The sequence below is a fragment of the Macaca thibetana genome, chromosome 3 (genome assembly GCF_024542745.1).
Source record: "Macaca thibetana thibetana isolate TM-01 chromosome 3, ASM2454274v1, whole genome shotgun sequence".
NCBI classification, from domain to species: Eukaryota; Metazoa; Chordata; class Mammalia; order Primates; family Cercopithecidae; genus Macaca; species Macaca thibetana.
The window spans coordinates 11,136,223-11,161,457 of NC_065580.1; the positions used below are offsets into that span (position 1 = coordinate 11,136,223).

At 37.8% G+C, this 25,235-nt stretch overlaps 1 protein-coding gene and 1 non-coding gene across 2 annotated transcripts in view; both read right to left on the bottom strand.

Annotated features, from left to right (window-relative positions):
• Window positions 1–25,235, bottom strand: part of CNTNAP2 (contactin associated protein 2) — a 2,243,420-nt gene that overhangs the window by 571,743 nt on the left and 1,646,442 nt on the right. The window lies entirely within an intron of this gene.
• LOC126951750 (U6 spliceosomal RNA) lies at window positions 10,505–10,612 on the bottom strand. The gene has a single exon (XR_007724619.1). It is a non-coding gene; the product is annotated as a U6 spliceosomal RNA (small nuclear RNA).

The following is a 25,235-nucleotide window of genomic DNA, read 5'->3' on the forward strand; positions in this document are numbered from 1 at the left end:
CAAAAGCTATTTTAAAACGGCTGAAATTATTCTCTTCCTCCTTATTCTCAGAGCTGCAGATACTTACAGCAGTTATTAAAGTTTAAAATACATTGAATTAAAAATTATATTATTAACATAGAATATGTGGAAATAAATATAACATGCTGTGATTCACAGAACTGGCTGTACTATCTTATGCATCTGTAACAAATTGTCTCTATCAAAATTTCTTAGTCTGCAAGGGACTAAGGGCTTATAGGTGTCTTGTTCTTCATGAAGTTTAGGGATAATGCTCTCCCCTAATCACATGGTTGTTACTTACTACCTATGTGACCTTTGGTAAAATATTTCAGCGGGGTGTTAATTTCCTTATCTGCAAAATGGGAGTAATCATGTATCTACCTTTTATGGTTGTGAAGAGCAAATGAATTACGCATATAAAATATTAAGCACCTTGTAACACATGTGAAGTGAAACATATGTGTTTATTTTTAATAATAAACAATTAATGGTATCTTTGACCAATATAAACTGTGTATCATAATTTTTACTTTCTGAATTCAGTTTGGTTTTTAATTTAAAACGTACTGTTTTGTGAAATGGATCATATTTTAGTGATTTTAAGGTTGGTGATTTCTTAAAAGAAAGTACACATTATTCTATGGATTAGTAGGAATTTAATTTTTCTTATATTATCATTGAAGCCAAATATTTTAAAATATATAATTTATCAACACATAAAAATTCCATTTATACTTCATATTTATGTATAAATACTATTTTTGCAGTCTTCAACATTTCAAATGTATTGACACATTCTTACTTTAATTCAAATTATTCCCATTTGGGACTTGTTCAAACAGTCTCGTAATCAAAACCCGGATGATCCATTCAGATCCTTTAGCAGGGCCTGAATATCCTATGTTCCTCATGAGCTAGCAATGTGAATAACCTTGTGAAATAGGTGGCACAGGGATTTTTTTTTTTTTCCCAAAACAGAGTCTATGAAAATTGCGCTTTGCCCCAAATTGTTCATTGCTTTTGCACACCTTGTAGCACGTGCAGCTGGGGAGTCTCTTTATGACTGAGATCTCAGTCCCCATCTTCTTCCCCTCACAGGAGGTGCTCATGACATTTTATCTAGTCAATTCTCACATAAAGGGCTTGCCTTAGATACTGACAAATGCCTGAATGACAACAGAGGTTCTGGCAAATGCTGTGATAGTGTGTTTGTTGGCGATTACCTCTCTCAACACTGTCAAAGATTCAGATTGTAAAAAATATCCACACATACAACTTTGTCTGTTATCATTATATGGACTCAGAAAATAAAGCAAAGAAATGAGGCAATTTTCTGGACAATCAGGCAAGAAAAATGGCCTCAATTACTTATTTTGTCTCTCTGTCTCACTTCTCTAGACATTGCTTGGGGGCAGGGGGTGAAAATTTACTACAGTTTTCTAATATATTGATTACTTTAAAAACTAATTTTTTTTTGACAATTTGCTGAAGGAATCTTTGCTGAAGATCAAATTGAGTCTGAAGCCGGAGGTAGCGGCTATTTTTATTTATTACACCATGAGGTCACCTAGATTATGCTTAACCAACTTTACAAGTAATTTTTCTGAGCTTAAGGGTTTGATTTTTTTTTTCATAAAGTCACGAGGGCTAATTTCCAAGTGGGTTTTGGGGAAGATTTATGATTCTACTTTCTGATCATCCAAACCAAGAATCTAGATCCCATTATGGACAAGGTCTTAGAGACGTGATGTGAGTACCTTTCTATCTTCCCTTTCCTTTCCGTCCCCATGAATCACTTCTCTTCTGGATTACATTCAATTCTTTCAGATTCATTCTGATCTCCATTCGATCCTTCCTTTCCACTGTGACCAGAGTGATTTTTCTTAAGCACAAATTAGCCCGTGTCCCCTTCCTACTTAAGATCCTTTTATTCTGCATAAGTGCTTTCAGGATGAAATTCCAAACTCCGCAGCGTCACACACAAAACCCCCTGTGTAAGGGCAGTGTTGTACTTGCTCTCTTATCTCCCTCCCAGGCACCTCCCTAGAGCTACCCGGACACTGCAGTAACTCAGACGCCCCCACCTGCAGTTAGGCTCCTTCCTGTGCCCCAAGCAGCGCTTCTTAACTGGGATGATGCTGCACTCCAGGGGAGATTTTTTGCAATATCAGGTGACATTTTGTTTTCGTTTCTTTTTTTTTTTAATTTTAAATTATAGATCTAGGGGGTAAAAGAGAAGTATTGTTACATGGATATATTGTCTAGTGCGGAAGTCTGGGCTTTTAGTATAACTATCACCCAAATAGTGTACATTGTACCCATTAGATGATTTCTCATTCCCCCTCCCACCCTCCTCCCTTTCTGAGCCTCCAGTGTCTATTATTCCATGCTCTATGACCATATGTGCACGTCATTTCGCTCCCACTTATAAGTGAGAACATGAGGTATTTGGCTTTCTGCTTCTGAGTTATTTCATTTAACATAATGACCTCCGGTTCCATTCATGTTGTTCCAAAAGACATGATTTCATTCTTGTTTATGGCTGAGTAGTATTCCATGGTATATATGTGTGTGTGTATACATATATATACATGGTACACACACAAACACACACACACACATATATATATACACACACACATACACATGTATATACACCACATTGTCTTTATCCAACCATCCATTAGACACAGGTTGATTCCATATCTTTGCTACTGTGAATAGTGCAGCAATAAGCATACAAGTGCAGGCATCCTTTTTATATAATGATTTCTTTTCTTCTGAGTAGATACCCAGTAGTAGGACTGCTGTATCAAACTGTAGTTCTATTTTCAGTTCATTGAGAAATCTGGAGGAGACATTTTGGTTGTCACACTGGCACGTCATCGACAGAGGCCAGGGATGCTGTTAAGATCGTAAAACACACAGGACAGCCCCCAACAACAAAGAATTATTCTGTGAAAAATGTCAAAAATGAGAAACCCTGTCCTAAAACAGCCTTGATGGCTTTCTTTACTCACTTTCTCCTACCCTTTAAGACTCAGCTCAAGAGGACTGCCTCTGGAAATGTTCCTTTACTGCCACCCAGCCTCACTGTAATTTACCTCTCATTACTGTTCTTATTTTCTTTTTCTCTTCTATAGATTAAAGCATATTTTAAAATACAATCTTTGGAATCTATTAGGTACCTGTGATGTTTAATACTGAGTGTCTACTTGATTGGATTGAAGGATGCGAAGTATTGTTCCTGGGTGTGTCCGTGAGGGTGTTGCCAAAGGAGATTAACATTTGAGTCAGTGGACTGGAGAAGGCAGACCCACTCTCAATCTGGGTGGATACAATCTAATCACCTGCCAGTGTGGCCAAAATAAAAACAGGCAGAAGAACATGGAAAGACTAGACTAGTTTAGTCTTCTGGTCTATGTTTTCCTCTTGTGCTGGCTACTTCCTGCCCTTGAACACTGGACCCAAAGTTCTTTAGCTTTGGGACTTGGACTTGCTTCCTTGGTCCTCAGCTTGCAGACGGCCTACTGTGGGACCTCACCTTGTGATTGTGTGAGTCAATACTCTTAATAAACTCCCCTTTTTATATATGTCTATCCTATTAGTTCTGTCCCTCTAGAGAAACCTGGCTAATACAGATTTTGGTACAAGTAGAGTGGGGCCTACTGAAAAGATACCGAAAAATGTGGAAGCAGCTTTGGAACTTGGTGACAGGCAGAGGTTGGAATAGTTTGGAGGGCTCAGAAGAAGACAGGAAAATGTGGGAAAGTTTGGAACTCCCTAGAGACTTGTTGAATGGCTTTGATCAAAATGCTGATAATGATATGGACAATGAAATCCAGGCAGAGGTGGTCTCAGATGCAATGAGAAACTTGTTGGGAACTGGAGCAAAGGTGATTCTTTTTATGCTTTAGCAAAGAGACTGACAGCATTTTGCCCTGCCATAGAGATTTGTGGAACTTTGAACTGGAGAGAGATGATTTAGGGTATCTGGCAGAAGAAATATCTAAGCAGCAAAACATTCAAGAAGTGACTTGGGTGCTCTCAAAGGCATTCCGTTTAAAAAGAGAATCAGAACATAAAAGTTTGGAAAATTTGCAGCCTGACAATGTGATAGAAAAGAAAAATCCCATTTTCTGAGGATATATTCAAGCCAGCTGCAGAGATTTGGATAAGTAATGAGGAGCCAAGTGTATTCACCAAGACTATAGGGAAAATGTCTCCAGGACATGTCAGAGACCTTTGTGGCAGTCCCTCCAATCACAGGCCCAGAGGCCTAGGAGGGAAAAACAGTTTTATGGGCTGGGCCAGAGTCCCTGTGCTGTATGCAGTCTAAGAAATTGGTGTCTTGCATCCCAGATGCTCTAGGTGTGACTGAAAGGGACCAAGGTACAGCTTGGGCCATGGCTTCAGAGGGTGCAAGCCCCAAGCCCTGGCAGCTTCCACATGATATTGAGCCTGAAGGTGTACAGAAGTTAATAACAGAGGTTTGAGACCCTCCACCTAGATTTCAGAAGATGTACAGAAATGCCTGGATGTCCAGGCAGAAGTTTGCCACAGGGGTGGGGTGCTCATGGAGAACCTCTGCTAGGGCAATGCTAAAGGGAAATGTGGGGTGGCCCCCCACAGGGAGTCCCCACTGGGGTGCTGCCTAGTGGAGCTGTGAGAAGAACACCACCATCCTCCAGACCCCAGAAAAGTTGATCCACTGACAGATTGCATCATGCACCTGGAAGAGCTGTAGACACCCAATGCCAGTCCATGAAAGCAGTCAGGAGGGAGGGTGTACCCTGCAAAGCCACAAGGGTGGAGCTGCCCAAGGTTGTGGGAGCCAACCTCTTGCATCAGCGTGACCTAGATGTGAGACCTGGAGTCAAAGGAGATCTTTTTGGAGCTTTAAGATTTGACTGCCCTGCTGGATTTTGGACTTGCATAGGGCCTTTAGCTTCTTCATTTTGGCCAATTTCTCCCATTTGGAATGAGTGTGTTTATCTAATGCCTGCACCTCCATTGTATCTAGGGTGTAACTAACTTGCTTTTGGTTTTACTGGCTGATAGGCAGAAGGGACTTGCCTTGTCTCAGATGAGACTTTGGACTGTGGATTTTTGAGTTAATGCTGAAATGAGTGAAGACTTTGTGGGACTGTTGGGAAGGCATAATTGGTTTTGAAATGAGAGGACAAGAGATTTGGGAGGGATTGGGGTGGAATGATATTGTTTGGCTACATCCCCACCCAACTCTCAACTTGAATTGTAGCTCCCACAATTCCTATGTGTTGTGGGAGGGACCCAGTGGGAGGTAATTGAATCAGGGAGGCGGGTCTTTCCTGTGCTAGTCTCTTGCGATAGTGAATAAGTCTTAAGAGTCCTGATGGTTTTATAAAGGGGAGTTTCCCTGCACAAGCTCTCTTCTCTTGTCTGCCACCATATGAGACATGACTTTTACCTTCCACCACAATTGTGGGGCCTCCCCAGTAACATGGAACTGTGAGTCCATTAAACCTCTTTCTTTTGTAATTGCCCAGTCTTGGGTATGTCTTTATTAGCAGCATGAAAATGGACTAATACAGTACCTAACATGCTTATTGATTATACAAATGAATAATACTGATTATGGCAAATTCGCCTATCCATGAATGCTGATGGCATGGTGAAATGTAACAGGTTTGAGTCCCTTTTAGCTATGCTTACTTATTTATGAAATGCCTTTGGGACAGAGCAAAACTTTCATGAATTCATTTAGAAATTCAGAGGAGAAAAATTAAGACATTAGTAAAATAAGTTAATTTTCGAATTATGACTATGTACAGATTTTTCTACAATTTCAATTTTACATGTTGGAAACAGAACAGCTGTGTGAATAACAGACAAGAGCCCCATCCAAGGCTAAATACTATCATTCACTTATTTTCCAAATATTTATGAGTGCCTGCTATATGCCAGGCATCATGCTACCCCTGAAATGTCATGATGAGCAAAATGTCCTGTGTCTGCTCTGAGAGAGTGACAGTCCAGTGGGAAAGACAGACAATGCAGAAATATTATAAATGAAAAAATTACAGTGATCATGACTGTGAAGAAGAGGGAAAGGGTGTTAGGAAAGTTTACAAAGAAAGTGTATGTGTGGGGCTGGTCTATTATAAGGGGGCAGGAGGGCTTCCCATAGAGTTGTACTGTGGAGCTGATTTTGACTGGGGATGTGGTGCAGGGTGGGGGATGAGTGTGCCAGCCAGAGGAGGAGCACATAGAAGCCTGAGGTGAGAAGGGTCCTAGCATGTTCTGGAACCAAAGAGAAGACCAGTGTGGCTGGAATATGGGGGAAGGGGAAGGCTGGGAGGACACTGGGCTGGGGAGGTGGACAGAGCCTTTTATATAATATTAAGTGTTGACAGGGTCTTTAGGCTAAAAAACATTTAGGGGAGATGTTATGTGTGTAATTATTCCTAACTGAAAAGTTCAAAGAACTGTTGTTTGAGCTATATTTTGTTAAAATCAACCATGACAACAACAAACTACTGGGACAACAAAAATTTCTTCCTGGATTGCTTTTTAGATTGGGTATTTTCATAGTTGTATTAGTTTCCTAAAGCTGCTGTAACAAATGACCACAAACTTCACGGCTTAAAACCACAGAATGTACTCGCTCACAGCTCTGGAGGCCAGAAATCCACACTGGAGGCCTCGGCAGGACTGCACTCCTTCCGCAGCTCCAGGAGAGGAGGTTTTGTTTGCCTCTTCCAGCTTCTCGTGGCTCCTGGCATTCTTGGTCTTGTGGCCACAGAACTTCAATCTCTTCCTCCCTCTTCACAGGGGTCCTCACATGAGCTTCTTCTCTGTGTGTCAAAGCTCTCTCTCTTTTCTCTTATGAGGACTCCAGTCAGTGGATTTAGAGTAGATTTCTAAGTCCAGGATGATCTTAATCTGCAGATCCTTAACTGCATTACATCTGCACAAACCCTGTTTCCAAGTAAGGTCATATTCATATTCACAGGTACCAGGGGTTAGAACTTGGACATATCTTTTTGGGGGATACAATTGAAGTCACTACAATAATGTTGATTTCAAATCATTATTACTAGATTATACTTGAGCGTTATTGCTGTGTTATTTCTTAGGGTATTCACCTCAATACTCCTCATCCATTCACCACCACTAAAGATGGCAGGTGCACAGAGAAACAAGCAGTACACTGATTTGGACGTGGGACTCAGCCTGGCTTGGCCACTATCTTGGCCACTATCTGCTGTGTGACACTTAACTCCTGCGAGCCTCATTTCTTCACCTTAAAACGAGGAGTGACACTTGACCTTTACATGTATTATACCCTTTACATGTTTTCTATGAATCTACAACTTCATGACTCGCTTCATGGCTCTGCTCACTTTTTCTTGACCATGATGAAGTTTTGGCCTCTGGTCCTCCTGCTTTAAAATATTTTATTCCTTTTCTGAGTCAGTGGGGATGGTGGTGGTGGGGCCTTCCCTGACCTATGTAGCTGGATTCCTACTCCAAATCCTTGCATAGAGAGAAACGGTTTTATAGAGGAATGTTTCATTGGAGATGAAACAATGATACTTTGGCAGCTGGGGCAATTCTTTTCTTATCCTTATTGGCGGATTAGTCCCCAGGTGAAGTTTATTTAGCACTTGTCATTAAAGAAACGTGAGTTGGTTAGAAGCCAGTGTGAGCAAGTAGAGAGAAAGTATGTTTCTGATTCAGTTGAATTATAATAAAACAAGCACCTCTGTACAGTTTAAGATAAACTCAAATGAACTGAATGCTATTTATAAAAGCTAAAACCCTTATTAACTTGACAGCAGCATTATTATTAGGCAAAGTGTGATATAACATAGATACAGACTCAAAATGGACATAAATGATGCCCATCGTATTTATTTATGACAAAAAATAATCAGCATTGTAAGCACTAGTGATGTTAGGTTTTCTGTTGAAAGTGATTCTTTCTCCATACGTCTGGGGTTTGAGTTCATGTAGCCACCAAACTCTGCCAGAGTTTAATGAGGTTCTCAAAGGTAGGAGATCCATTTAGTCAATGTAGGTGTCTATGAAAGAGCCAGAAACATTAGTCTGGCAGGGTACCAAAGGGAAAGAAATAATTGAAAAGGAGGCATAAAGGGAGAAGAAAGACAGCTATTAAAAAGTTGAATTCTAGTAGAATTATGAGGGTATTTTTACAGCACTCGGTTTATTTTTAGATGGCCTCCTCCATAGATAGACCCCCAACACAAAATGCATCACAGAAAAGTACAAAAGAGCAATAGTCCTTTTTATGAGATTCTGTTCATAGGGAAAGAAAAAGAAGATTTAGCCAGCAGCAGGAATTTGTTCCACCTAGCTTTAAATGGAAATCACTTTTAAAGCAGTTATGGAAAAATTTAGCTGGGTTCCCAAACAATATAACTTGTTCAGTGCAAAGTCTGATTCACGGAGCTTCTGCCGGCAAATCATTATTCTTGCACTACAAGAAAAAGGGTGTATTGTTCCCTGTTACAGAAGAGCTAGGGAAAAAGAACATGATAGTCAGTAGAGGAGCTAAAGAGACTTGATTTATAGATTATATTGACTCACTAGTGTGGAAAGAAAAAGTAACCCATATCTAATCTTTCAATTCTTCCTTTGAGGCATCTTTCAGATGTGTACCTTCCTCTCCATGACTTCTGAATGTGTCTTCATGCCGTCCCCTCCCTCTTGTTCACCTGCGTTGCCATCATAGTCCCTCGCTCCCCAGCTGGTGTACCAGGTATCTGTCTGCGACACTCAGCCCCATTCCCACCTTATTCTGTGATCTCTTCTACAGCACAGGAACTGGCAGTGTAGGAACTACATTTCCCAGAACCCCTTGCCAAACAGAGCTTTGATTTGGATGCGATCAGTAAGAAGCCCCTGTGGGAGATTTGGATGGCACAGAAGTGTGTGTTGGGGCAGTGGCCTGCTGACATGCAGAGTTTGGAACCTAAAGGGTTTTTAGTAGCCTTTAGAAGTTCACCAATAGATACCGGAGGCTGCTGTGACCTGTGGGGAAGTTTCCTTGAATTTCTGACCTGCCTGGAGTCAATGTCTAATCCCTCGGTAGCCATTGGAGAAGCTGAGGCCAGCAGTGACCGGCCTGCCTCAACCTCAGCGACTCCTTTCCGTCACTCTCATAAGCACATAGTGACCCACATCAGATCCCTTCTTCCTTGGAGCGTTGAGGAAAGGTTCTATTTTCCTGATTGCTTACATCACTGCTCTCTGGAGCCCGGAAATCATCTATCACAGCTCCTTATTTTATGGATGAAGCTCAGAGAGATTAAGTGACTTGCTCAAGATCACTCGGCTCCTTAGTTATGGAACCAAGCCTGGAATCAATCTCTATCCTAACTTCCAGGCTGGCGCTAATTTCTATTGTTTCCTGCCTCTGTAGATGTGTATACCATCTCCTCATGTTCCCGCACATTTTTTTTTTTTTTTTTTTTTTTTTTTTTTTTTTTTTTTTGAGACGGAGTCTTGCTCTGTCACCCAGGCTGGAGTGCAGTGGCCGGATCTCAGCTCACTGCAAGCTCCGCCTCCCGGGTTTACGCCGTTCTCCTGCCTCAGCCTCCCGAGTAGCTGGGACTACAGGCGCCCGCCACCTCGCCCGGCTAGTTTTTTTGTATTTTTTAGTAGAGACGGGGTTTCACCGTGTTAGCTGGGATCGTCTCTCGATCTCCTGGCCTCGTGATCCGCCCGTCTCAGCCTCCCAAAGTGCTGGGATTACAGGCTTGAGCCACCGCGCCCGGCTCCCGCACATTTTTATACCCCTCTTTTGTTGTATCTATGATGCCAGCAGTTATCATTGTTTCATGAAAAAAAAAAAAAACCTAAGAAAACTACCACCAAATAAACGGACTCAGTAAATTTTAATCACTGCAAAATTTTATGCTTGCTGAAAAAACTCTTTTCACTTTAATTATAGATTTTTAAATTATTTATTGCATACACATAAAAAATAAAATATAAGCAAAATAAATTGGGTGAGATATTTCTGAAACTTCCTTTCATGTAGAATATGACTCTTTGAATCATGTTTTTGACTCAGTTATTAAGCCTAATTATATATAATTCTGTGTAAATAATATATATTAAATATATTATGTATAAATATTATAGATAATGGATATATAATAAATGTATATAATTAACTTACATAGTTAACATAATTAAATGAATACTTTATGTTTATATAGAATTAAATTATATTTATTAAAAATATAAAAACATAATATATTGAAATATATATTAATAAATAGTTTTAAAATATAAATTTCTATGCCATCAAGAGATAAGGTGAGGTCATATTTCCTTAAAAAATGTTAACTGTAGTTTGAATTTTGTGGGTACATTGTAGGTGTATATATTCATGGGGTATACATTACACATTGGTGCAGACATGCAATGTGTAATAATCACATCATGGATAATTGGGTATCCATCCCCTGAAGCATTTATCCTTTGTGTTAAAAAAATATGGAATCTTTATGAATTTATGTGTCATTCTTGCCCAGGGGCCTTGCTAATCTTCCCTGCATTGTTCCAGTGTTAGCATATGTGCTGCCAAAGCAAGCGCAATATAACATTTAAATCTGTTAAGCAACTAAAATGCTGTGGTGCGAGACTCTTAAGTCATTTGGCAATGACATAGAACTAGACTTCTTTTTTTACTTTTGCTTCCTGTATGTTAAACATATATAATACACTGTCTCACCCATCCTCTTTCAAAACAAGTAGTTCCTAGGAATAATAAGAGTGGTCTGTAATTGTCTCTGAGGTTTTCTTGCAAGATGCTGACATGTGTCTTACATGTTGTTCTCCTACATGCAAGCATTGCTTGTGACATCACAGCTGCCACCTGGCTGAAGGCAACTATAAGATGTCATAGATTCTAAGATGCATCCCAATTTCAGAAATATTACAATAAAAAAATCATGTGTCACAAAATTTATTCAATTTTTAGTTCTGCTCTGTTCATTTCTGGGTCTTCAGGAAGAGTGTATGGGTTTTCAAGGTATAGTTAGTAGCATATAATTATTTTTAGTGTCTCAGAATACAGGCGTACTTGGGGATTATTAAAATATGGTTTTTCCTTAAACTGAAACTTGTATCTTATGTATTCATAATGCTATTGTTTTAATGTAACTAATCACTCTAATTTATGATTAATTTAATGTCTTTAAGGCATAACATATACAGCTTTAATTCTTGTTTGGACCCAACAAACATTTATTGTTCTCACATTACCAGGCATATTTGCGTCTCAGAAGATTATTAACTCTCATACTTAATAAGAATTCCTCTAACTTGAAAACTCAAAGATTAAGATTTCTGTGATATCTATGTATAGATAGCAAGGCTATGGTAATGGAATTGGTAAAATCTAGTTTCGTTTGAGAAAAATAAGGCAGAAAACGAAATTGACTTCTTTGAGAGGATACACTTGCCATCTCTTCTGTTTCTTAGAAAATGGGTTTTTACCGTGCTTATTCATAACCAGTACCTGCTTCTTGAACATTTAGCTGAGAAGAAAAAGTAGCCTAGCAGTCAGCAGGAACTGGCTAATACAAGGGAATGTTATATGGAATAAAGTAATGCATACAAAGCATGTCACTTGCCAGATGTGTTTCCATCTGTTGCTCAGACTTTTATCTTATTTTCCCTCCAACCAATTATATGATCTTTCCATACTTGGCAAATAGTAGGCAATCAATGAATGATAAGTTCCTTCTGTTTCCTGCTCTTGCTCCAAAGTTAAAGCAGGGCAAATACTTGGGTTGAAAAGATTTTCCCTTCTTTACAGCTTGCCTACAGTTTTGAAGAAAGTAGATGTAGTGGACTGAATGTTTATGTGACCCCCACCAAATTAATATGCTGAAATCTTAACACCCAAAGTGATGTTAGGAAGTGGGGCCTTTTGTGGGGATGTAGGTCATGAGATGCAGAGCCTTCACCTATGGTATTAGTAAGAGGCCCCAGAGAGTACATTTTCTCCTCTGCTAGGAAAATTCACAGCCAGAAAGAATCATCTATGAACAGAAAACTCCCCATCGCCAGATACCAGATCCGCCAGTGCCTTGGCATATCTTGGACTTCCCAGTCTCCAGAGCTGTGAGAAATGAATTCCTGTTGTTTATAAGCCACCTAATTTATGTTTTTTTTTTTTTTTTTAAAATAGCAACCCAAATGGACTGAGACAGTGTGTACTCCAAGTCACTCACAATCTCAGATTCACACCTGTATGAATGCCCCATGGAAACAAAGTCCATCATAGCACGTTTGGACTAGAATGGGTGCCCGAGACGCTTTTGGCCTAAGGTTGCTATGCAGATCCACTTCTGGAGCAAGGCAGCTCCAGGATTCTGGGAGACCTTCTCGCGGTAAGCAGATGTAAGATTTCTACAGGGACTCCGTGGGATTCACCAGAGCCTGTATGTGACACTTGTGACCTCTGCTTTACTGGGGACCATGTGGCCACCCTAGCTGCTCTGTATTTCCCACAAGGATTCAGGCAGATGCCCAGTGGTCACTCTGACCATCTCAGGCCAGTTCTAATTGTTATTGTGGACAGGACCTTAGGATATCTGAAAATTGACCGTATACTCCTCCAATTGTTCTTGTATACACATCATTTAACACTGGAAAGTAGTACAGTAGAGTGTTCATTATATGTGTGGGCTTTCCAGCTAGCCAGACAAGTTCCAATCCTGGTTCTGTTACCTAGTGTCCTATGACCTTGATTAATTCACTTAACACTTCCATTTCAGCATTTGTGATATTGGAAAAATGCCTGTCTCACAGGGTTTTTTTTTGTGAGGATTGAATGAGATATGTACATGAAATGCCTGGCACAGAGTAAGCACTAAATATGGAGAGCTATTATGATCATCGACAAACGTGACATTTAAGACTTTTAATTCAACATCATTAGCTCATCTGTCTTATTGACACTTAATCAAGACATTCTAAAGTGTGAGCTCATATTAATTTCCCAGTAACTCAGTTGTCTACTTGAGTTCATTTTCTTCCACCCAACTGAAACTAACTCCTGTGACATGATTGATTTTGCCAGAGTGATTCTGCATATCCTAAACAGGATCTTTCCATCTGCTGTTCAACCCCATCTGTTCTTGCCTCCAGCTGATCCAATTTCATATCCAGTTGGTAGAGGGCCACCTGAAAAAAAACCTGCAGTATGTTCTGATGTCCTGAAGAAATCTTGAGAAAAATTCAGCATAAAGAGTTCAGTCACTTGGACACACTAAAGGCTCAATAAATTATTTTAGGGGAAATGGGGAACTTGCCATATGGTGATGTTTCTTGGTGGTGAAGTTAGGTCATACCAAAGTTAGAACAAACAAGGAAAACTCGTGCCTAGTAGAGTGCTATGTGCAGTACAGACTCTTTGTACTCATGAACTAATTAATATAGTGCTATTATTATGTGGGAGAATTGCAAATACTTTGAAGGTGATAAATATTCCAAAGATGTATCACTTCATTTTTAATGTATTATTATTATTTTTATATTAAAAGTATGATATTTTAGATGATTAGAGAAACTAGGACGTTTAAGACTTTAATTGCTCTTTCACAAAATACGTACTAGACTGCATTCACTTGAGCTTGGAGTATCAGTGAACATTTACGAAGAAAGAGATGCTTCTCTGAGTGGTGTAGCATGGTGTAAAAGCAACAGCACTGAGCATCACCCCAAAACAATTTGCTTGTGCTTATTAGATGCCAGATGTTGTCAGATGCACTTTGCCTTTATTACCTTCATGTATTTTATCAAATTAAGAGACAATTTATTGTTTGATGCCCCATCATTTTATGTGGCACTTCCACAAAAGATGTGCCATTGATTTTAAGAATCATCCCAATTAAAATGTGAAGTATGCCTATGTCATAGAATGGAAGAATATGATAATCTATGATTCTTTATAACACCTCCATGACGGTCATTTTACATGTGAATAAATTGAAACTCAGTGATATTAAATGAAATGCCCAAGCCCCTTCCAGCTAGAAAACAAGGAAATCTGGATTGGATCCAATTTTGTCTGCTGCCTAAAATCTGTATTAACCTTGGGCTTCAATGCCCTGGTTCTGAAGTGACTGTAGTTCCAGAGATAGTAAGTACCAGTGAGCAAAGCTCTAGAATGAATTTGTACATCTAATGCTGTACCTGGAAGCACATCTTCATATCTGAAATAAGTACACTACACTCACCCATTTCTTCCCCTTTTTTTCCCCTAGTTTCTTTCCTCATTCCTTGATGATCCACATAGAAAATCATGTTTTAAACGAATTCCTTTTCTCTGTTCTGTATCCTAAAGGCTCGCCTGTTTTGACAGTAATGTAGCTCACATCAGAAATCATAAGAATAGGATGAATGGCTTTCTTTAAGGAAAACTTAAAGGTTTCTCTCCTTTCTTGTAGAATTTCTATTATTATAGAAATAATGGAAATATGCTTTATCTTTGATTAAATAAATGATGGGTTTAATGCAAGAAGTCACTGCATTACTTGCTTTGGCCTGGAAAACAACTGGTCAGAAACCTCCCCAACATTCTACCCTCTCATACTTTCTAAATCATCTCCTTCCCACCTTTTTGGGCTCTATAAGAATATAGCCAGCATCACAGGAGCTATCTATTTCTTCTTCCTGTGACTCTAAGAGCCCCAAGTTCAAAACCCAAAGCTTGGCAAGAAAAAAATCCTAAAGGTAAGTAACATATTTCAATCATTTTACCAATCTCTTTCCTCTTTCCTCCACCAAATACACAGAGGATATCCCTTGACGAGTTTTACAATCTAATTTGTTTAGTAGATCTTCTGGCCCACACTATTTACAGCAAAATATTCATTTACTCAACAAATTGTTCTGAGTACTTTTTATGTGCTATGCTAAGCACTTTACATTTACTATGTAAAACTTACACAACCACTTGGGTAAATTTGGTTCCTAGGGATTAACTGGATTGCAAGGCCACGAAGCCACAGAGTGCTTGACACCATGCATAGGGAAGTCAGGTTGACTCAGAGCCCTTACTCCATCTGCCTGGGGCAAACAGAGAAAATTTTTGGCCTAGGATATTTTTCATCAACAGTGAGTAATTACTAAAGTTATTACTAGCAGGGATTTCAGCCCTTAAAATGTATTCAGCTTTTATCCTGTGTATAGTGAAACCCCGTCTCTACTAAAAATACAAAAAATTAGCTGGGCGTGGTGGCAGGCACCTGTAGTCCCAGCTACTCGGGAGGCTGAGGCAGGAGAATGGCGTGAACCCAGGAGGTGGAGTTTGCAGTGAGCCGAGATCACGCCACTGCACTCCAGCTTGGGCGACAGAGCAAGACTCTGTCTCAAAAAAAAATAAAAATAAAAAAAATAAAATAAAAAATCAGCTTTTATTTAAAGGGGATATCCACTTAATGATATTCTTTCTTATTTCTTGATGAGACCATAATGATGGTTAAAAGAACCAAGTGAATTCATTAAATTTTACTGTTATGGGAAATTCTGTCCACTTTTGCCCTGTGACTATTAGAAATGCATTTTTTACACAGATTTTTTCACTTCAAAAAAATTCCAAGCCCTTTTTATTCATCCCAGAGTTCTCTATTTGTTGAAGTAGCTTGCTGTTTGTATCAGTCAGTGAATTGAGTTTGAAGTCTCACTGAAATCTCTGATAAAATATTAGAAAAAACCTGGGGTATAAATGCCAAATGGCTGTTTTAGAGTCCCCATTAAATTTGAATTTGATAAGTCTATGGATCATATATATAGCATGCTATGACTTTTTACTTTCCATTCTCTGGCCAATATTAAACTGTAAATTGAAAGGAAATTCTTGGTCACCATCAAATTGATTGATTGAGTCATAAGCCAATCTTTAAGTCAAACTAATGTCAAATAGGACATAGAATTCTGGGATAGTTCCAGTTACAGAATCAGAATTATGGATTCTTAATTTGGAATAAATTATAGGATTATACTATCACTTACAAATTTTAAGTATGCATTGAACTAGGTTTTGTGTTTTCCTTTTGTGTTCCTTTTATTATTTCTATTAAGGAGCTCAGCCAAAATATCCAATTAATTTTTCCCTATCACTGTTAAAACATTTTCTTAGTGTTCTTGGCTTCAGTCTTTCTCTAAACCCATCCTTCACATGACTGGCATATTGCTGTTTATAAAACTCATATTATATCCCAGCTTGTAAACTTTTGATGGCCTTCTATTGCCTGGCTTATAGGAGAATGCCTACAACTCCTTAGCCTGATGTAAATTACTACCCTCAATCAACCCTCAAAGTTCTCGCCCTACTTTACTACCTACTATCCCTCTACAAAAACCAAGGAACCGAAGTGAGAATGGCCACCTTAAGGTTTCATGCAAAACCTTTTGCCTTTTTTCTTATATTTTGCATCCTACCTTCTATCTTCAACACCCACCCCTCATATCATCTTTTTGAAAAACCTTTCTTAGCCTCCTCAGTACAGAGAGATCTCTGCTGCCCACCAACTCTCAGAGCACTTCTCTCTCTCCACCCCTTGTTTAGTGGTTGTCATCTCTTCTCTCATTTCTTCTCTATTTCATCTCTTCTCTTGATTTGCTGTATATGTATCTTCTCTTTTTATCTGGATTGTAAAAATTTTGTGAAAGATATTATTCCAGTGTTTGCAGATAGCGAGTGCAGGGTTTCTATCTTCGACAGAAATCTTATGTCTCTTTAGATGTTTATTTTCAATTTTATTGGAGAATACTATTATCATACATCAGTGTGTTCTTTCTGAGGAACAACAATCCTAGTTTCTCCTCTCAAAGTACACTTTTACAATAATGAATTATTCTATTTATAGCTTTGTTATAAACTTTCTTCAAGTTCTACCCAACTATATTAATTGAAGTTGTGAAATAAAGTATTAGATGCAATTGTAATGTAAAACACATCAAGTCTGAGTAGAGCAGAAGGGCTTGCCTCAATAAATTGTTGGGTCAATACTCCATTAACGACCAACCTGGTGCTAGTAAGAATGCTCGCCAGAAGTACTGCTCAGGATATCTATAAGCTGCACAAACCCATAGAGACAAATATGTACATGTTGTTTGCCTCTTTCAATTTTCTTTTAACAGCTCAACATACAAAATTGAAACAAGAATTATTTTTGTTTCAAAGGATGAAAGTAACTGTAACTATTGAATCCTAACATTTTTAATGCTTTAAAAATTAGGTAAATATTTGGTACATAAAATCTTAGACTCTATTTAAGCAGCATTTTACCTTCAGCACAATCCATAGCAAGTAAATTTACCAGTATCTCGGAATACTGTAAAATTAATTTCCTTTCCATTACTTGAATCCAATACTTCCTCAATTCACATTAAGCAAAATTTCCTTCTCCCTGTCTGCCTTCCCTATATGGAAAGTGCTGGATGCCATTATGGTATCACGTGACACACTTCTTTGGTTTCTAGTGTCCCACAGACAACTACTCAGAGCTTTCCTTTTCAGGCATTGTGTGACCACCATTCACTTCTCTTACTCCTTAAATATTGATTTGAGGCTCTACAATAAAAAAAAAAAAAAGGAAGCTGGTAAAAGAGGCTTTTTTTTGGGTGATACTGTGTTTTGGGACAATTTTTTCAAGTATTAAGAATTATATCACTAGGGAGGACCAAACTGAAGTCCAGGAAAATGACTGTCCAAGAAGATCCACAGTTACCTTTTTTGATACTCATATTGGTGATACAGACATGCTAAAACTCGTTCCTTCTGATGTGAGATTTAATGATAGGTACCATTTCCATATGGCCTAAACTGTTTGGTAAGCAGGGCTTATCAAAGCCCTGTAAGAATATGGTGAAATTCTGTAGTATTTGAACTTTCCCCCACCTCTCCATACATTCATACACAACTCTACCATAGACTTGAATGAGGTAGCAAGGCTTACTAGCTTCTCAAGACTTCTTCATCATAGCCAGACTTGAGAGTAGAGTTTCCGGGTCTACATCTTACAGATATGTGCCCCATCTTTACTACTGGAAGACAACAAGGAAGCAAGAAATTCTACTCTCTGTGATAGTTTAATCTGAAATGCAAGCTTAAGAATTCCAGAAATTGGAAAAGTATTATTTCAGCCTTTTGAATAAAGAAGAGAGTACACAGTTAAACCTCTGAAGGCTTCACTGAGCCCCTCAAAGTGAATTTCTGCTAAATAGAATCTCGAGACACTAAACACATAATATTGGCATGAAGAATGTCTGAGTATTCAATAAAAGGTTTACTGGTTTATACAGATAAGCCATCCCCATACACCTTCTGAATGCCTTGATGTCTGCTAGAAAGACAACGCAAACCTTACTCGTGCCAGGGAGACAGTAAAATAGCCTTCTTACATTGAGTTATTTGCTGCTATATTTATTTTTCTTTTTAAATATAACAATTGTTGGATTTTAGAAATTAATACCAAAATGTCAAAATAAATAAAAGAGAACTCTACTACTTTTGCTCCTATTTTGTGAGAGTACCAGCTATGGCAGTATTTTCTTTGTTTTAAGCCATTCACCTATGGGCACATTCCGTAGCTTCAGTAATTTTTTTTTTTTAGCCCTTGCTTGCAAGTAATTGGTATTGATTTTTGCAGGTTACTGCTAATGTGTTTAGTTCCGAAAAGAAATCTAACTGTACCCCTCTCATCCTATAGTCCCTAGAAGAAAATAATATGTATAACTTCAGAGCAAATTGCAGTGGTATACAACTTCTTTAGGCAAAAATTAGGGGTGGGTGCCAAGTTTTTTCAGCGTGCATGGCTTCATACCTCAAAGGTAGTGATATGTTTTAACCTCCGCATTATTTCAATTCAATGTGCTGATATATGAAGTGTGATGCTAGTGGTTAATACTCCTTATGCTAGAGGAGTAAACAACGTAGAAATCTCATTTAAGAACAAGGCCCTAGGGAGTGACAAGAAATAAGTCTACCTCTTAAATCAGCACATTCAACTGGGTCGGTCATTAACAACATTGGCACTAATAGCTTTTAGCAGCAGGGCAGCTGCTGATTACAATTGGGTTTCCTGCAACTGTGGCTGCAGATCTGAAGCCTCCATTACAAAGGCAGAAAACTGGGGGAATGCACATGAATTCAAGGTAGAAGGGAAAAGGAAGTGGAGTGTGTAGACCTGGAAGAAAAGGATTCACAATTTTCCAGATAGTTAAACACAATTTTGCATATCAGCAGATGGCGTCAGTAAAGGGAGTTGAATATATGGTTTGGAAAGGTTCGGATTATTGCAAAGCAAGCTTTATTATCCAGAATCAGCTCAAGAAGCTAGTACCTACTGTAGAAGACAAGGTTTCCTTCTGCTAAAATATATTTTCTGTACCAACTCTTGTTTCTTGCAGAGTTGACAAATAGCAAATAAGAGTAGAGTAGTAAAAGTTATAATAAGAAATTTACATATCATTGTTTTTCTAGGCAACAAGGCAAAAAGCTCACACCTTAAATGACAGCCATATTTTTGACTGAAAGTGTCTCAGCGATGTCATATACATCGCAATGATAATCATTAGCATCCAACTTTGAAACATCCACTTGGGATCATATTAGTGGGGCAGTATGAATGATCAGGGCACAGTTCCTTACGGCAGTATTAATGATGCAGTGGAATCAGTCAAGGACAGTTAACACAGCTGATGTGGGTAAATAGGGTGGATAAAGGAACACGAGATAAACTGTTATTATATACGAACATGTTGACATAATCTGGCAGGCTGACAAAATAGACAACACTCCAAAAATATATCTAGAAGTCAGATTAAAAATTTCAGTGGAAACTTGCAATACTTCCAACAGGGTGGGATTTTATATAAAATAGACTCTTTTTGGATTTATTCATGGGATTTCATCACTTAAAAAGTGAGAACATCTTGTTATAAAGAAGCTTTTCATGTAAGAATTTTTGATATGTATTTGCTAAAGCAACACCCAGATATGCCCGCCTGGATATACACAACAGTTCCATTTATCTACTGTTACATAGAGCACTTGAAAGAGTCATCTAAATCTTCTTTCTTCATTTCTTTCTTTTTTTTTTTTTTTTTTATTTTTGAGACCGAGTCTCGCTCTGTCGCCCAGGCTGGAGTGCAGCGGCGCGATCTCGGCTCACTGCAAGCTCCGCCTCCCGGGTTCCCGCCATTCTCCTGCCTCAGCCTCCCGAGTAGCTGTGACTACAGGCGCCTGGCACCGCGCCCGGCTAATTTTTTGTATTTTCAGTAGAGACGGGGTTTCACCGTGTTAGCCAGGATGGTCTCAATCTCCTGACCTTGTGATCCACCCGCCTCGGCCTCCCAAAGTGCTGGGATTACAGGTGTGAGCCACCGCACCCGGCCTTCATTTCTTTATTTCACATTCACTTTCATGTATTGGGAGTGAAGTGGGGAGGTGAGTACAAAATAAAGAGTTCAGCCACTTTCCATCACATTCTAGTCCATCTTCTGTACCCACCACTCCATAGAAATTGGTCTTGTCAAACCATAGAAGACTTCCATGGGACTAAATCTAATGGACAGTTCTCTGTCCTCATTTGGAACATTTGGGGGACATTTCTTCTTTTTTAAAAAAAAGAAGAAATGTTTCTTGGCTTATGTGATATAACTTCTGATTTTCTTCCTTTCTCACTGCCAACCCCTTCATAATCTGTTTTCTTCCCCCAACAAAATGAATGCTTTTTGTTTTTTAATCTTGATCAGATTGTTTTACTCTTTCAGTTACTTCCAATAACCTTTAGTAGCTTTTTATTTCACATAAAATAAAACCCAAATACCTCATCATTTCCCTAAAGTTCAGCTTGATTTAGCCCCTGCCTGTCTCCACAATTTTATTCTGCACCACATTCACCATGCTCTTCCACCTTGCCTTCCTTCCTGTTTCTCCTCAGCCATTTCCTTTTTCAGGGCCTTTTCCTTGGCAGGTTCCTCCCCAACACCCACATTCTTCACACCTCTGAATCCTTCCTGGCATTCCAATCTCAGCTCCTAAGTTACCACACTGAAAGAGCTTCTCCAGGACTGCCATTTCACATTCCTCTTGCCTCTTTCTGTCATGTTTATGTTATCCATAGCACTTATCACATTCTGAAAATATCTTTTTTATTTGTTTATGATTTATTGTTTTCCCTTCACTGGAATGTACACACCATGGGGACGAGGAACATGTCAGTCTTGTTGCCTTCTGTATTACCAAGGCCAGAAACATTGCTTGATACATAATAGGCACTCAATAAACATTTGTCAAGTAAAACAGATATTAAAATTTCAAGGCCTAAAAAATATCTAATTGGACCTAGAAAATATTATTCCAATGAATTGCCCCCTCAAAGTTTTATCTACTCTGAGAAATAATACATTTTCTTTATCACTTACTCTTTAAAAATTTTTTTTATAATTAATATAGTCATGTTGTTTAAAAATATAATAAAAATTCCTATTCCTGTTCATATTCCTGTCACAAATCTGCCCAGTAACTATATACTGCTACCTGCCATAGGTAACTATGCCTGTAGTATCATTTGTGTCCTTCCAAGATTTTTAATGCAAAGTCAAGCATACATGAACATATGTTATTTTCTCTCTCTTTTTTTAGACAAATAGTAATAAGCTAGACATATTAATCTGTACTTTTTTTCCATTCAACACTCTTTTAAAGATATTTCTACATTAGCACCTAAAGAGCTTACCATAAAACTCAGAAATGAAGGTACTGCAACACAGCCATAAACATAGACAAATAAATCAATGGGACAGAAAAGATAATGTAGAAATAACCCACAGTTATATGGTCAATTCATCTTTAACAAAGGTTCCTAGGGAATTCAATAAGGAAAGTCATTTTAAGTTTTTTCACAAATATTTTTGAAATGACTGAATAATCTAACAGGAATAAATTGATCCTTGCCTCACACCATATACACAAATTAATTTGAAATTGATGAGTAAAAACTCTAAAAGCTAAAATTACGAAACTTTTGGAAGAAAACATAGTAGAATATTTTTTATGAACTTGGGGAGGCAAAGCTTTTTTAGATAATACAGAGAAAGTGCTAACCACAAAGAAAATAAATTTAAATTGAACTTAATCAAAATTAAAGACTTCTCTTCTTTAGCATATTACCACTAAGAAAATAAATAGGCAGATCATAAAATCATAGACTGGCATAAAATTTATGATTCAAATATATATCTCAAAGGACTTAGATTCAGAATAAAGTACTTATATAACTCAATAATAAAGCAGCAACTAAAAAACAGACACATTAAACAGACATTAAACAACAAATTGAACAGACATTAAACAACAAAAGACATGCAATAACCAATAAGCAAATAAAACAGTGCCCAGAATCATTAATCATCAGGGAAATACAAATTAAAACCACAATGACAGATCACCGTACACCCACTGGAATGGACCAAATTAAAATTAAAACTCTGACTGCTGTACCAAATGTGGTAAGGGAAAAGCAACTGGAACTACATCATTTTGCTGGTGGACATGTAAATTGGTATAACTCCTTTGGAAAATCATCAGATTCTTATAAATTTAAACATATACCTACCTTACAACCTAGCAATTCCAGCCCTAGGGAGAATTTTTTTAAAAAATAGGTATATAAAAAATGCACACAAAAATGTTATAGCAGCTTTATTCACAATATTTCAAAGCTAGAAACATCCCAAATGGCCACAAACTGAAAAATAGGTGAATAAATTGAGGTGTGTTATTTAATGAAATACCATTCAACATGGACTAAACTCTAAAATATTTTTCTGATGCAAAAAGTCAGACCTTGAAGAGTATAATCTGTATTACTCTATTTCTATAAAATTACAGAACAGGTGAAATGAATCTGTTAATAGAAATTAGATCTACATTCTCCTTTGAACTGAAAGGCACTGATGACCTAGGAATTGGCGTGACAGAATTTTCTAGGTTGATGAAGATTTTCTATTATCTTGATGAGTGTGGGATACACAGGTGTATGCATTTGTCAAAATTTATCAAACTGTGTGCTTAGAGTCTGCATTTTATGATGTAAAAATTACATTTCTATAAAAACACTATAATTAAATAAAATAACCTAAGGTATAAAATAATAACAATATAAGTAACATTTAAATAAAAGGAAATGAATTTTTAAAATGAGAATCACGATCTGGAATACAGAATTCATTACTTAGATGGGGTTGGAGAAAGGAAGATAAAGGTATATGTAATGGGCACTGACTGGTAGACCTTTTCAGTAACGTTGTTGAAAAGCTGAAGTGAAAAAGGCACCATCAGGAAGGTGGACAAAACTAAAGGCCTGCGTTTCCCATCGTACCTTTTTTCTAGTGCTGGTACAGCTTACAGCAAAACTTCAAGAGCTAGAACCATCTATCTGAGACAATTCTTTTCCCATTATACCACTAACGAGGTTTATGCTTTTCCTTGCTTTCTCACCTCTATGCTTAAAATTCTATGGTGACCTTTAAGTTGAATTACTCTTTCTTTTATCCAGAAACTGAAATAACCAGAGCTTTATCCCAAGCTTAAATTACCTGTAAACCAAATTGCTCTGTAGAACAGAGTGAGAAATGCAGCAAGAAACATCAAGAAACTGGATTCAATGTCTCCAGAATGCTACAAAAATAGAAGTTCTGCTTGACTTAACATTTATGGAATTTACCTTGAAGGATATTATTTTACTATCAAGCTACCTTCTCTTCCTTCCTCGTCTCTGAAGTAAGAATTATAACAATAAATAAAATGCAGAGTCTCCTAAGAAAATTAGATTTGCTCTAATTTAGCCTTTAAGCCATTTTGTTAATTGCTTTTTATTTTTTAAGGCTGCAAAATAAAACTTAATAAAGAAAAGGATTCTAATTAACCACTGGGAAAAGTGCACACAAGCTTAGAATTAGCATTGTTAAATTTTTGAGGAAAAAGGGAAGGGATTAAGACAGAATTGCATTTTAAAAAATAGAGATAGGGGAAACATCTCTCACTGACAGTGGCTCCACCTATTTCCAAATAATTCTGCTGTCTGCATCTCCCAACAGACCACATCCTTCCTTTCAGGATACCCATGGGAGATCTAGCAATCATGAGTGCACGGGGCATCCATCACTTGGCATTCATTACATCAGTCTTCTAAGACTGATGGCTGCATTTCTCTCTAAGGGAAAGCAAATATGATCAATTACTGCTCCTGCTCCCTTGTTAGTACACTATTAGCTTCTGCAACTTAGGGAGTAGGGTAAAATTTCATATAAATTGTATTAGCAGAACTAACATCTTCATGATTGAACACTGTCTATTAATGGTAATTTCAAAGAGAAAGGAACTTTGTCAATGAACATAGGACTGAGATACAGAGCCTCAAAGAAATTAGACCACCTTGATAAGAAACCAAGCAATTTAAGAGGACAATACTTGATGAAATAGGGATGCCTACTCATACCATCACAGAGCAAGCACACAGTAATATTATTCCTCTTTGTGGAAAACAATGGTTTTAAGACATACAGTCATGCGGGAATAACTGATTTTTTTAAAAAAAATTAATGAAAAATTCTATAACTACCAATTGTATACAGAAAAGATGATATAATGAATCCCCATAAACTCATCATTTAGATTCATTAATTTTCCAGCAAAAATAAGCCACATCTAATTAATTTTTTTCTTTGCTATTTTTTGAATTTTTTTCATAAGTTATTGGGGTACAGGTGGTATTTGGTTATATGAATGAGTTCTTTAGTGGTGATTTGTGAGATCCTGGTGCACCCATCAACTGAGCAATATACAATGCATCGTATATGTTGTCTTTGCTAAAAATTTTTAAAACAAATCCCAGCAACATGTAACATCATACCTAAAATACTTCAGTATCCATCCATGCGCAAACATTTTCTCACAAAATAACAGTGATATTATCTCACCTACATATTAACCATAATGTCTTGGAATCATGTCTAGTGCATACTAAAATTTTTCTAATGGTTTCAAAAATGTCTTTTTCTGTTGATACACTCGAATTAAGATTCAAATACTGTATTTGGTAAATCTCCAAAGTCATTTTTCTTTCTTTCTTTTTTAAATTTACAGCCGTGCTCCTCCTACTTCCCCTCTCCTTTTTTCCCATGCCATTAAC